The sequence below is a fragment of the Gopherus flavomarginatus genome, chromosome 13 (assembly GCF_025201925.1).
Source record: "Gopherus flavomarginatus isolate rGopFla2 chromosome 13, rGopFla2.mat.asm, whole genome shotgun sequence".
Taxonomy (NCBI): domain Eukaryota; kingdom Metazoa; phylum Chordata; order Testudines; family Testudinidae; genus Gopherus; species Gopherus flavomarginatus.
Window position 1 is genome coordinate 1,365,281 of NC_066629.1, and position 11,578 is coordinate 1,376,858.

Genomic DNA, 11,578 nt, shown 5'->3' on the forward strand with positions numbered 1-11,578 from the left:
AAAAATCTTGTTTACTTTACATACAACAATAGATTAGTTATGTAATATATATATATAGAGAGAGAGAGGGAGACCTTCTAAAACATTAAAATGTAGTACTAGCATGTGAAACCTTAAATTAGAGTGAATAAATGAAGACTCGGCACAGCACTTCTGAAAGGCTGCCAACCCCTGGATTCGAGCCACCTGAATAGGAGAGCAGCCACCAACGACAGCCTCCTGGCCCTCATGGCAACCTTTGGGGAATGAACAGGCAGGCACAACTTCATAGCACAAGCTGTAGCCTCCACCCAGGAGCCTAATGATGACCCAGAAAATTATTTAACCCGATGGGCTCTGACGCAACTAATGGCTGGCCTGGTGGCAGTCAATGGCATCACCCCGATATATGAATAAGCATTCAGTGTCCAGTCCCTAAGGGATTGTGCAGTATCTTTGGCCCCATATTACTCTGGAAAATTTGCAGTTTGGCAGGATAATCACCCAGCTAATCTGGGGGAAGGAAAGGGGGTGGTCCAACAAATAACCACTCATTCTGGGTGACGATAGATAGATAGAAAGATACTCCTATGTGGCACCAATAGAACCGGCAGTCCCATGTACAAATAAGAGTGGTACAAAAGGGATCATTCGGAACGGGGGAGGATATGCTGGAGGTCGTTCCTGGAAAACGAGGGAATAGGGGTTGGCAGGGGGATCAGGTATACACAAAAATCTGGCAATATCAGGCTGACACCCCTAAACAGAAGGAAGGGGGAGAAGAGATAGAGCTAACTGAGAATGAGATTTGCTGACTAGCCTGGCAAACCGTGATGCATTATAGAGCCAACAGTGCACAGTAGCATGGAGCACTCACACCTGACTTGGTTAGAGAAGCTACAAAGTTACAATATACTCATAAAGGAGTAGCATGTGTATCTCCCAGTGCACCTCCACCATTGGCACCACTACAGTATCTCCCTGATGCAGGCCCCCATCCTGCAGACAAATAATAATTTGAGACATACCTATTGCATAGAGCTAGAAAGGACCCTGAAAGGTCATTGAGTCCAGCCCCATGCCTTTATTTGCATGACCAAGTAGTGATTTTGCCCCAGATTCCTAAGTGGTCCCCTCAAGGACTGAACTCACAACCCTGGGTTTAGCAGGCCAATGCTCAATCTGCTGACCTATCCCTCCCCCTAGTATAGAAAGGCCCACTGAACAATGAACTTCTACTATCTGTAGGGGCACAAGAGGGGCAGTTCATAGGAAAGGTTCATTGAGACCCTGGAGGAAGATCATGCAAGTATGTTCAGCAGGGTAAGCATAACCCTACATTGGCTTTAATAGACACAAGAGCCGCAGTGCCTTTAATCAAAACACTCCGAAGAGAGGCTCAACAAGTGACCCTGAACTCCTCCCAAGGCAATCCCAGCATTGGTTGAGAACGGGCCCAGGCCTCCTTTTTGCTACAAGGGTTTAAAATCTTTGGGAATCTGATGCAAACTCCTGACATGACTAATGAAATCATTTTGGGCTCGGATTGATTGTTGAACAACATAGTAATAGACATGCCCAGGGTATCTTATGGAAAGTTGATATTCCCCTTCCCCATTCTGGGAAAATTGACCAAAAGATATTACTAGCAAAAGTGGGAGGGAGACCAGTTGCACCATTATCGGTTCAGCAAATTGAGGAATGGTACCAGAAATGCTACTCGGTCTGGACTCAAAAGAAAATGGGCAGAGGTAAAATTAATGCTGGTGTAAGTATTGTACGGGTACATCCCCAGAAACAATATTCTTATCCAAAGGAGGCAGAGGCCCAATTGGCACAAACTATCCAGGAGATGGAACAGCAGGGAGTAATCTGAAAAACAAAATCACCCTTCAACTCCCCTGTATGGCCGGTACTAAAAGCAGATGCCCACTCCTAGTTCCTAACAAGAGGATAGCATGTGACTACAGGAAGGGCCAGCTCCAGGGTTTTTGCCACTCCAAGCGTTTGAGGGGAGAAAATAAGTTGCGATCAGTGGCGGCTCCACCGCACTGCTTTCTTCTTTGGCGGCAATTCGGTGGCTGGTCCTTCCCCTCGAGAGGGACCGAGGGACCCACCACCAAAATGCCGCAGAAAAACCTGACGTGCTGCCCCAAGCAGCTGCTTGCTGAGCTGGTGCCTGGAGCCGGCCCTGACTACAGGAAGATTAACAAAAATACAATACCCATGGCTCCTATTGTAGCAGACATGACACAGGCCACACAAAAGGTCCAAATTACATTGAAATATATTTCAGTAACTGATTCAGCCAATTGTCTCTTTCCTATTCACTTACACCCTGACTCACAGGATCGGTTTGCCTTTACTAGGAAAGAACAGCAACAGGCTTTTTGTCGATTCCCCCAAGGGTACCACAATAATCCAGCAACTGCACACCAACATGCGGTAGATTTAGCCCACAAGATAGACCGTTTGTGTTTTCCCATGTGGATGATAGTTTGGTCTTTGGGGAACCCGAGGCACAGACACAGATGATAACTGAGAAGGCGTTAGCATTAAGGCAAGAAACAGGATATAAGGGAGCCTTGCAGAAGGCACCATTGGTGCAGCCCCAAGTCACATATTTGGGGATAATTATTGGGCAAGGAGGAGGCAACCAGGCCAGCGCAGGTGAGAGCCCTAGTAGAAATGCCAGCTCCTCCTGACGCCCACTCCTTGAGAATACTCTTGGGAGGGTTTAATTTCCTCAGATCCCACATTTACAAGTATATTGAAATAACTCACCCTTGTGGCAATTATTAAAAGGCCCAGTGGGAGTGGGGAGAGGAGCAGGACACTGCTTTAAGGCTCTTCAAGCAAAAAGCTCTCACAGCTCCAGCACTGGGCTTCCCTGATGAATCACAGCCTTTTGTTATTCATTTGGCTGCCAACAATCACTGGCATAGCCAGATTTTCAGGGTAGGGGGAGCAAAAAACAAAAAATGCGCCCCTCCCTTGGCTCCACCTCTGGCCACGCCCCCTTTGTCCAACTGGCCACGCCCCAGACCGCACCCCCCACCCCGTTCACCTTCGCTCCCAAGCTGGTCTGCCGCCCCGTGGATCCTTTGGCCATGTGGTGGCAGCACAGGAGGCAGGCGCCGCTTTCGCGCCAGGCTGCCGCTGCCGCCAGGGTCGGTGCAACCATTCAAGCAAACTAGGCGGCCGCCTAGGGCGCATAGTGGTTGGGGGCGCCTAGAAGTCCCCTCAGGCAAGGATGTGGAGTGGAGGTGAGCTGGGGGGGGCACGGGGAGGGCTACCCGCAGTACCGGGGGGTGCACACAGGGGAACAGCTCCCCACTCCAGCTTACCTCCACTCTGCCTCCTCCGCTGAGCTCACAGCCCAGCTCTCCTCCAAATCAGCCCACAAGCCTGGGTGGGGAGGAGAATTAGAGCGAAACCGGCATGCTCACTGGAGGAGGCGGAGCCGAGGTGAGCTGGGGCAGGCTACTCAGCCAGGGTTAGCTTCCGCGGGGGGAGGTCTTGTAGAACTGGTAAATAAAGTTGTTTTTAATTGTTCACTTTATTAATGTAACTTCTGTTCACCATCCACACTACACTTGCCTACACTGTAACTTCTGTTCACTCTTTGACATATTGTAATTCAAACCCCATTTTAAAACACTCATTCCATTTTGTAAAAGTTTCCTCCAACCTTCATTTTTGCAAACCCTGCTGTAATCTTACTAGTTTAGTTGAGATGTAAAATGAGGCATGTATAATGAAGAGTTATTGTTCTTAGGGTACGTCTTCACTACAGGCCATATCGGCGGGTAGCAATCGATTTCTTGGGGAGCAAGTTATCGCATCTCCTGTCGACTCCGGAACTCCACCAACACGAACGGCAGTAGCAGAGTCGACAGGGGGATCCGCGGACAACGATCCCACGCTGTGAGGACGGTAGGTAACTCGATCTAAGATACGTAACTTCAGCTATGTGAAGTATCTTAGATCGATCCCCTCCCCTAGTGTAGACCAGCCCTTAGGGTAAATAGTAGTTGGGGGTAAGGGGCTTCTCCCCTTCCCCAACTCTCCGGTACCCGAGCTGATGCCTAGGTCTCCGGGTTTCAAATCGTGCTCGGCCTGCCTGAAGCCAATGCCTACGGGAGACACACACCACTCCTGCTTGAAGTGCCTGGGGGAATCCCATCAACTTATGGAAGCGGCGCTCAGCCCCATGTCCTCAGCTCTGCCCCGAGACCAGGCACCGACTTTGTCAGTTCGAAGAGTGCCTGCGGCATCAGAAGGGTCAGCACCATGACCGGACACCAGCAAAGACTCCTGGCACCGGATGTCTCTGGCACCTCCATCAGCGCAGCGGCGCTCGCTCTCCCTGAAACTGAAGAAGCAGCAGAAACAACCTGCTGCCCACTTGCGGTTGCTGGCACTGCCTGTGCCTCCTTCGGAGTCGCGTCCCATGTTGCACCAGTCCGCAAAGTCACCAACCCCAGTACCGCTGACTCTGGTGCCACAAGAGCCGTCAAGTCCAGTGCATGTAAGCTCCCCACTGCGTACCATGGTGGAATTTGTGCTGCCATCCACTCCAGAGACTTTCTCCATGACACGAGACCTGATTGTGCTCACCAAGCTGAGAGCGTTGAAACCTTTGGTACCGCTGGTGCAGAGTGTTCTGCCAAAAGGAAAGCCCTCCGTGCTGCATCCTCTGTGGCAGAATGAGACAGGATGGCACCAATCCCAGTCCCACTCCTGATCACGGTCCTGATCCAGACGCTGGTCTCGTTCATGGCACCGCTCGCAGACCCAGCACTGATCACCATCTCCACATCGGTCGCACTCGCGGTGCCTCTCTGCCTCGCAAATATCTACTTCCCAGTACCGTCAGTACCGGTCCAGCTCCTGGCACCGATCCCGACACCGGTCCGAGCGCCGATCTACTCGGAGTCAATCGTGGCACCGTTCCGCCCATAGATCTTCGCTGAGGTCCAGATCTCCCTCCCGGAACTGATAGGATCACTGGTTCTGATCAGGATCGTGGTACCATTCGAGATCACAGCGCCAATCTACACTTCCATGGTGCAGGGCAGTACCACACCACAAGGCGACTCAGCATACACGCTCAGCTCCATCTTGGCCTTCCTGTCCCACCTCGATGTTGTCCCAGGCAGAAAATGGCTACCATGTCCAGAACCAAGATTTGGACATTGCTAGCCAATGGCACGATGAGGGACAGGATCCTGGTCAGGGACCTCTGCAATTGTCCTTTTGGACCCCTTGGGCGTACCATCAGGCCCAAGGTGTCCCCTTGAGGGCTTCTCGCTCTGCCCACTCAGAGCCCCTGTGACCGGAAGCCACTGTGAGTCACCTTGGTTCGGAGCTGACGGCCCTGCCCCCAGTTCAGGCTAATGCTCCTAGCATGGTGGACCTAGGGCAGACGGACCCTGCCCAGGACCCCTTAGTCTCAGGAGTATCCTCCTCAGTTTCACCTAAAGAGGTGGTGGTGGCTACAACCTCCTCTGGCCCCCCACCTATAGACATCCGTGCCTACCACGAGTTGCTCTGCAGGGTGGCACAAAACACGAAGCTCCAGATGGTAGAGGTTGAGGACAGTAGTAGACACACTATCTGCTGACACCCCGACCAGAATAGCCTTGCCTTTTATCCGGACTATCCAGGTTAATGTCACTACGATCTGGCAATCTCCGGCCTCTATACCCCCTACTGCCAAAGAGGTGAAGAGGAAGCATTTGGTCCCCACCAAGGACTACGAATACCTGTACATTCACCCTCAGCCACGCTCCCTACTTGCATAGTCTGTTAGCGAGACGGAAAGACATGGTAAACAAGTTCTGGCTCCTAAATCCAAGGACGCTAGACACCTGGATTTATTTGGGTGCAAAATTTACTCTAATGGCGACGTGCAGCTCAGAGTGGCTAACCAGCAGGCCCTCTTGAGCTGCTACCATTAGAATATTTGGAACTCAATGCAAAAGTTCAGGAGCCCACGGAGGAGTTCGGGGCTCTATTAAAGGAGGGCATGAAGGTAGCCAGAATATGTCTCCAAGCCTCAATAGATGCGGCAGACTCAGCAGCTAGGACTCTAGCCTGGGGCATACAGGTCTCCGGTCTCTCACTGGAACCAGGGCCGGTGCAAGGAAGTTTCGTGCCCTAGGCAAAACTTCCACTTTGTGCCCCCCTCCAACCCTGATGTGCCCCCCCCCGTGGCAGCTCCCTCCTCGCCCTGAGGCAACCTGTCCCATTGCAGCTTCCCCCCCACGCCCAGGGAACCGTGCGGGACCTCCCCACTCCAGTTCACCTCTGCTTTGCCTCCTCCCCGAGCACGCTTCCCCCGCTCTAATTCTCCCCCAGGCTTGCGGCGCCAAAGAGTTGATTGGCGCTGCAAGCCTTGGAGGCAGGAGAAGTGGAGCAGTGAAAGCGTGCTCGGGGAGGAACGGCTATAAAAAAATAATTGGGGGACCGCTTCTTGGCCTCTCCAAATCTTGGTGCCCTATGCAACCACCTAGTATGCCTTAATGGTAGCACCAGCTCTGGAGATGGGGTCGGGGGGTGTCTGACTCAGAGGGTCTGAGCTCGGAGTTGGGGGTCAGGGCTGAGGGGAATGGGGTCGGGAGTTCCTGGCTCAGAGTGTCTGGGCTCGGAGCTGGGGGTCAGGGGTTTCGAGCTCAGAGGGGCTGGGCTCAGAGCTGCGGGTCAGGGCTGTGGGGAGGATGGGGATGTGGTCACGGGGTTTCTGGCTCAGAGGGGCTGGGCTCGGAGCTGGGGATCAGGGCTGAGGGGGATGGGGTTAGGGGGGATGTCCAGCACAGATGGGCTGGGCTTGGAGCTGGGGTCAGAAATGGGGGGATGATGCATGGCTAACTCAATCTGAGCTACGTTGCTCCCGCTCGATGCAGCAGGTTTTTTTGGGTAGCAGAAAGCCCTCTACCAGGTCCACGTATTTAGCTAAGTGGAAGCGTTTTTCCTGCTGGTGTGCTCTGAGCAATACTCCCCCCCGGAGGTGTCAGTATCTACCATCTGAGACTCTCTCTTGTCCTTGAAACAGCAGAGCCTAGCAGTTTTATCCATCAGAGTACACCAAGCAATGATTTCAACTTTTCACCCAGGTCAAAATGGGCTCTCGGTCTTCTCCAATCCCATGGTCAGCAGGTTCCTCAAGGCTTCAGAACATCTGTACCTGCAAATTCGGCATTCGGCCACTACGTGGGACCTCAGCCTGGTCCTATCCAGACTCATAGGTGCCCCATTCGAGCCGATGGCCAACTGCTTCCTCCTCTACCATTCCTGGAAGACAGCCTTCCTCATAGCTATCATCTCGGTGAGACGTATGTTGGAGCTTAGAGCCCTCACGTCGGACCCACAGTATACCATGTTCCAGAAGGACAAGGTACAGCTGCAACCACACCCTGCCTTCCTTCCTAAGGTGGTGCCTGCCTTCCACATCAACCAAGACATCTTCCTCCCGGTTTTCTATTTTCTCCACTCTCTAGACATTCGCAGGGCCCTCACCTTTTACATCGAACGAAAAAAACCTTTCAGGAGGACATCCCAGCTGTTCGAAGCTATGGCACACCATCCAGCGCATCTCGTCCCGGACCACATAATGCATCCGTGCGTGCTATGACTTGGCTGGTGTCCTAATTATGCACCTTACTGCCCACTCCACTTGGGCTCAAGCTTCGTCCTCCGCCTTCTGAGCTCATGTACCAATACAGGAGATATGTAGGACAGCAACTTGGTCATCGGTACATGCTTTTGCTTCCCAAGATTCATTAGTCCAGCAGTCAAGGGGTGATCTGGCATTTGGTTCAGCGGTTCTGCACTCCGTGACATCTCACTACGACCCCATCACCTAGGTAAGGCTTGGGAGTCACATAACTGGAATCTTTATGAGCAAGCACTTGAAGAAGAAAAGACGGTTACTTACCTTTGTAACTGTTGTTCTTCAAGATGCGTTTCTCATATCTATTCCAAAGCTGCCCTCTTTCCCCTCTGTTGCAGTAGCCGGCAAGAAGGAACTGAGGGGGCACTGGGACCACTGGAGTATATATCCGGCACCATATGGTGCCACTCCAGGGGGTGCCTCATTCGACCCACCGAGTGTTGCTAGGGTAAAAATCTTACGACGATCATGCATGCGTGTACACCCAAATAGGAATGGATATGAGCAACATATCTCAAAGAACAACAGTTACAAAGGTGAGTAACTGCCTTTTATGCACGGCCAGCTGGACCATAGGTCAGCCCAACATGCTACATTGCACGCAGTTTATCAGGTTCTGAAACAATATGAGCATTCCCCACAACCAGTGTCTATTTACGCTGACAGTGACTTTTCTGTAAAGGGAATTCAGTTCTGGATGCAGGACTGGAAAAAAAATGAGTGGAGGGTGGCAGATGGCAAAGATATTGCATCTCTAGATGAATGGAGGTGGATTTATCAGTGGGTAACAGAGAATCCTAAGCAACTGAAAATCTGGCATGTAACAGCCCACAACAAGGGAACAAGCCTGGAAGCCACCTGGAACAGTCGGGGACATAACACAGCCCAGCAACACAGTATAGCAGTTGTAACTAGAAGCCAAGCTAAAGTCATCCCTACTGAGGCTCCTGAAAAAACGGATGATGCTGTAAATCCCCCAACTCCAGGAAAGGAGGAGAGGCGGGAACTGATTAATGTAGACCGTCAGTTCAGGCAGGAGGGAGTAAAGGGAACCTTCAATAGGATGGAACAAGTTGCAGAACGGAAAACCCTGGAGGATGATGTTTGAACACGGGTAAGGAATTGCACATCGTGTGCACAGCATAAAGCACGGCCTCCTCGCTGGCAACCCATGATGCCCCAGTGGAGACTCTGGCCCTGGCAATAGAGTCCACATTGATTTTATTGACAAGTATAAGGTTTGGCAATCCCTGTTCTTGGGGTCCGGTGTGTCCCAGACATTTCAAGATTTTTGGGGCAATCCCACTGCCATCTCCCCTCCATAACCAATACCTCCACTCTAGACAATCAAGCATGGATCCCCATCCAGGAACCGGAAATTCTCTTAGAATGGTATGATAAAAAACACAAATTGAATTCTGAAACCGCAAGGGAATACTGAGATCTATGCCTGGGAAGGAGAAGTGGGACTCAAGGTTCACCTTACAAACATCACAGGAATACCAAACCAATGGGAAATAGGGGTGGGGACACCACCTGGAGTGCCTCTTACCCAGTGGGATGAGCCTCTTAAGACAGGAACAATACGAACTGTCATAGTAGGATCTTGCCCAGTACCTAACGGACATTCAAACCTTTGGTTCTCAGACACACGGACTAAGATTTGGACCAAAGAGATGACGTTTAGAAAAAGCACTGCTCAGGATGAAGAAGCGCAAGTTGTTTATAACTCAAAGTGACCCTCTAAGGGTCCTTCTGAATCCATTGCTAGTAGAGATTAGATTTTATATGCATTGGATACAGTTAAATGTGTCAAGAACGGAGCCAAAATGTTTGCCCTGTGCCCTTTAGCCATGCTTTCAAAAGAGGAAGACACACCGAAGCCCCTATAGCCGAGCCAGGCGAGATGTAGCAAATAATATATTAGGAGGGGTTGGCTTTGGAACTGGGATTATGAATACCGTAGATTTAGAAGTAATGAAGAAATAAATGGAGGCCTTATCACAATTACAGGAGAGTCTTATAGACGAACAGGCAGACGCTAATGCGGATTTTCTGCAAACAGGCCTAGGCAATCTTTGAATGCAACATGGAATTGGTGGAAATGGTTAAACACCACCACCTGGATGGAATTAGGAAATAAAACTGCCGGCTCAGGTGGATCAGAAGGTTTTTGGTCTGCAGCTGGTGGAGAGACTCCAAGCATCACATCTACATCCTGGTCAGCAACCTGCCGCACCTGGAAGTGGAGAACCTGAAACAGGATGATTGCACAGCAAACCTGGGCCTCCTCAACGTCATTCTCAGCTTCTTCTTCATGAAGGGGAATGCTGCTAAAGAATCTCCTGTGTGGGAGCTGTTGAGGAGACCACGAGTTGACCCTGGAGTGAGACATGAGGTCTTTGGGGATCTCAAGAAATTGGTGACCGAGGAATCTGTTCGCCAAAAGTACCTGGAAAACAACCACATACCCCACACAGATACACCCGAGTTTGAGTTCCAGTGGGGGGCACGGGCTGCCAAGGAGACCTCCAAGATGCAGATCCTGGGCTTAGTCGCTAAGATCCAAAACAAGGACCCCAGGGCCTGGAGCACCCAGTACACTGAGGTGGCAGCTGAGGAGGCAACTGTAGGGGGCCTGTGCAAAGACATTAGCACTGCTGGAGACACTGGTGGGGCCAGCCAGGGGGCACGGAGGAGAACCCGGTGAGCCTTATCCACTTCACCCCCAGGTGGTCTGCCCCATGATGCCTTGTGAACCAGCAGACCTGCAAAGTAGGGGATCTGTGGTCTCTGCCCAGGCTGAGCCTGATCCAGGAGACCTGGCCCGGCCCCTGTTAGCCCCAGCTCCCATTAAGGAGAATTAATTGGAGCTGACAGGGTGTGGTTCGCTGCAGGGCGAAAGAAGGAACACCTGTGGGTTTTATGGGCAGGGGCAGGGCCAGTTCTATGCCGATTCCCCCGAATAGGGTCCCGTTCCCCTGGCCGGAACGTGGCAATCCCCGCGGCCCCGCTCCCCTGGTCAGAGTACGGCCATTTGTGGTACCGCCGAAGACTCGGCGCGCAGCCCGGTGAGTACAAGCCCCACAAATCGGGCTCTGCACTTGCTAAAGCCGGCTCTGGGCAGGGGGCTGTAGAAAGCTCACAGGAAGGAAGCAGAAAGGGGGGATCAGGAAAGGGAGGAGCCTTAGGCTGGCGTTCCCAGCTAGCTGCAGAAGCAAGCTGTCCCCCAAGGGGCTACCTGAACTGAACTGAACTGTATTTAAAAGATGGGCGGAACATACACTGAAAATAAAAGGGCCCTGGTGTTTGCACAGAGAGGTCTCCAGGTGGTTTGAGAGGAGTGGTGAACCGCGCTGCTACACGTGGGGGCTTGTCTGGGAACCTGAAGCCAGCGCACGTGGCTGGCGACCCGGCGATGGAGAAGACCCTGAAATGGCCTGTCATCAGCAGGAGCAGAGACAGCACGCCTTGCAGAACTTTCAGCAGGCCCACCAAACGGAGAGACAGGCCTTTTTGGTCTGGCAGGAGGAATAGCAGCAGAGCCTGCAGGATTATATCTGCGAGCAGACCAGCGTACAGGGGCAACTCCTGCAATGGCTGGTGAGTCCTATGGCAGGGGAGGGCACTCAGCCGCCGAGCTGGGGATTATGTAAGATGAGCCCGGCGAATGACCCAGACGCCTTCCTGGGGACTTTTGAGCAGGTAGCCACAGATGCCAGGTGGGAGAGGGTAACCTGGACCCTCCGACTCGCTCCCTATTTGACTGGGAGGCTCAAGCAGCGTATATGGCATTGGGAGAGGAGCAAGACAGACATTATGAGGCCGTAAGAGCAGCAGTTCTGAATCGAGTCGGCCTGTTGGCAGAGCGGTACCGGCAGAAGTTCCGGTCGGCCTGGTTGACATCAGTAATACAGCCCCGGG

The 11,578-nt window shown here is 52.1% G+C and overlaps 1 pseudogene; it reads left to right on the plus strand.

Annotated features, from left to right (window-relative positions):
* Positions 1–7,246: 7,246 nt before the first annotated feature.
* Positions 7,247–10,437, plus strand: LOC127033518 (non-structural maintenance of chromosomes element 3 homolog; annotated as a pseudogene).
* Positions 10,438–11,578: the final 1,141 nt, after the last annotated feature.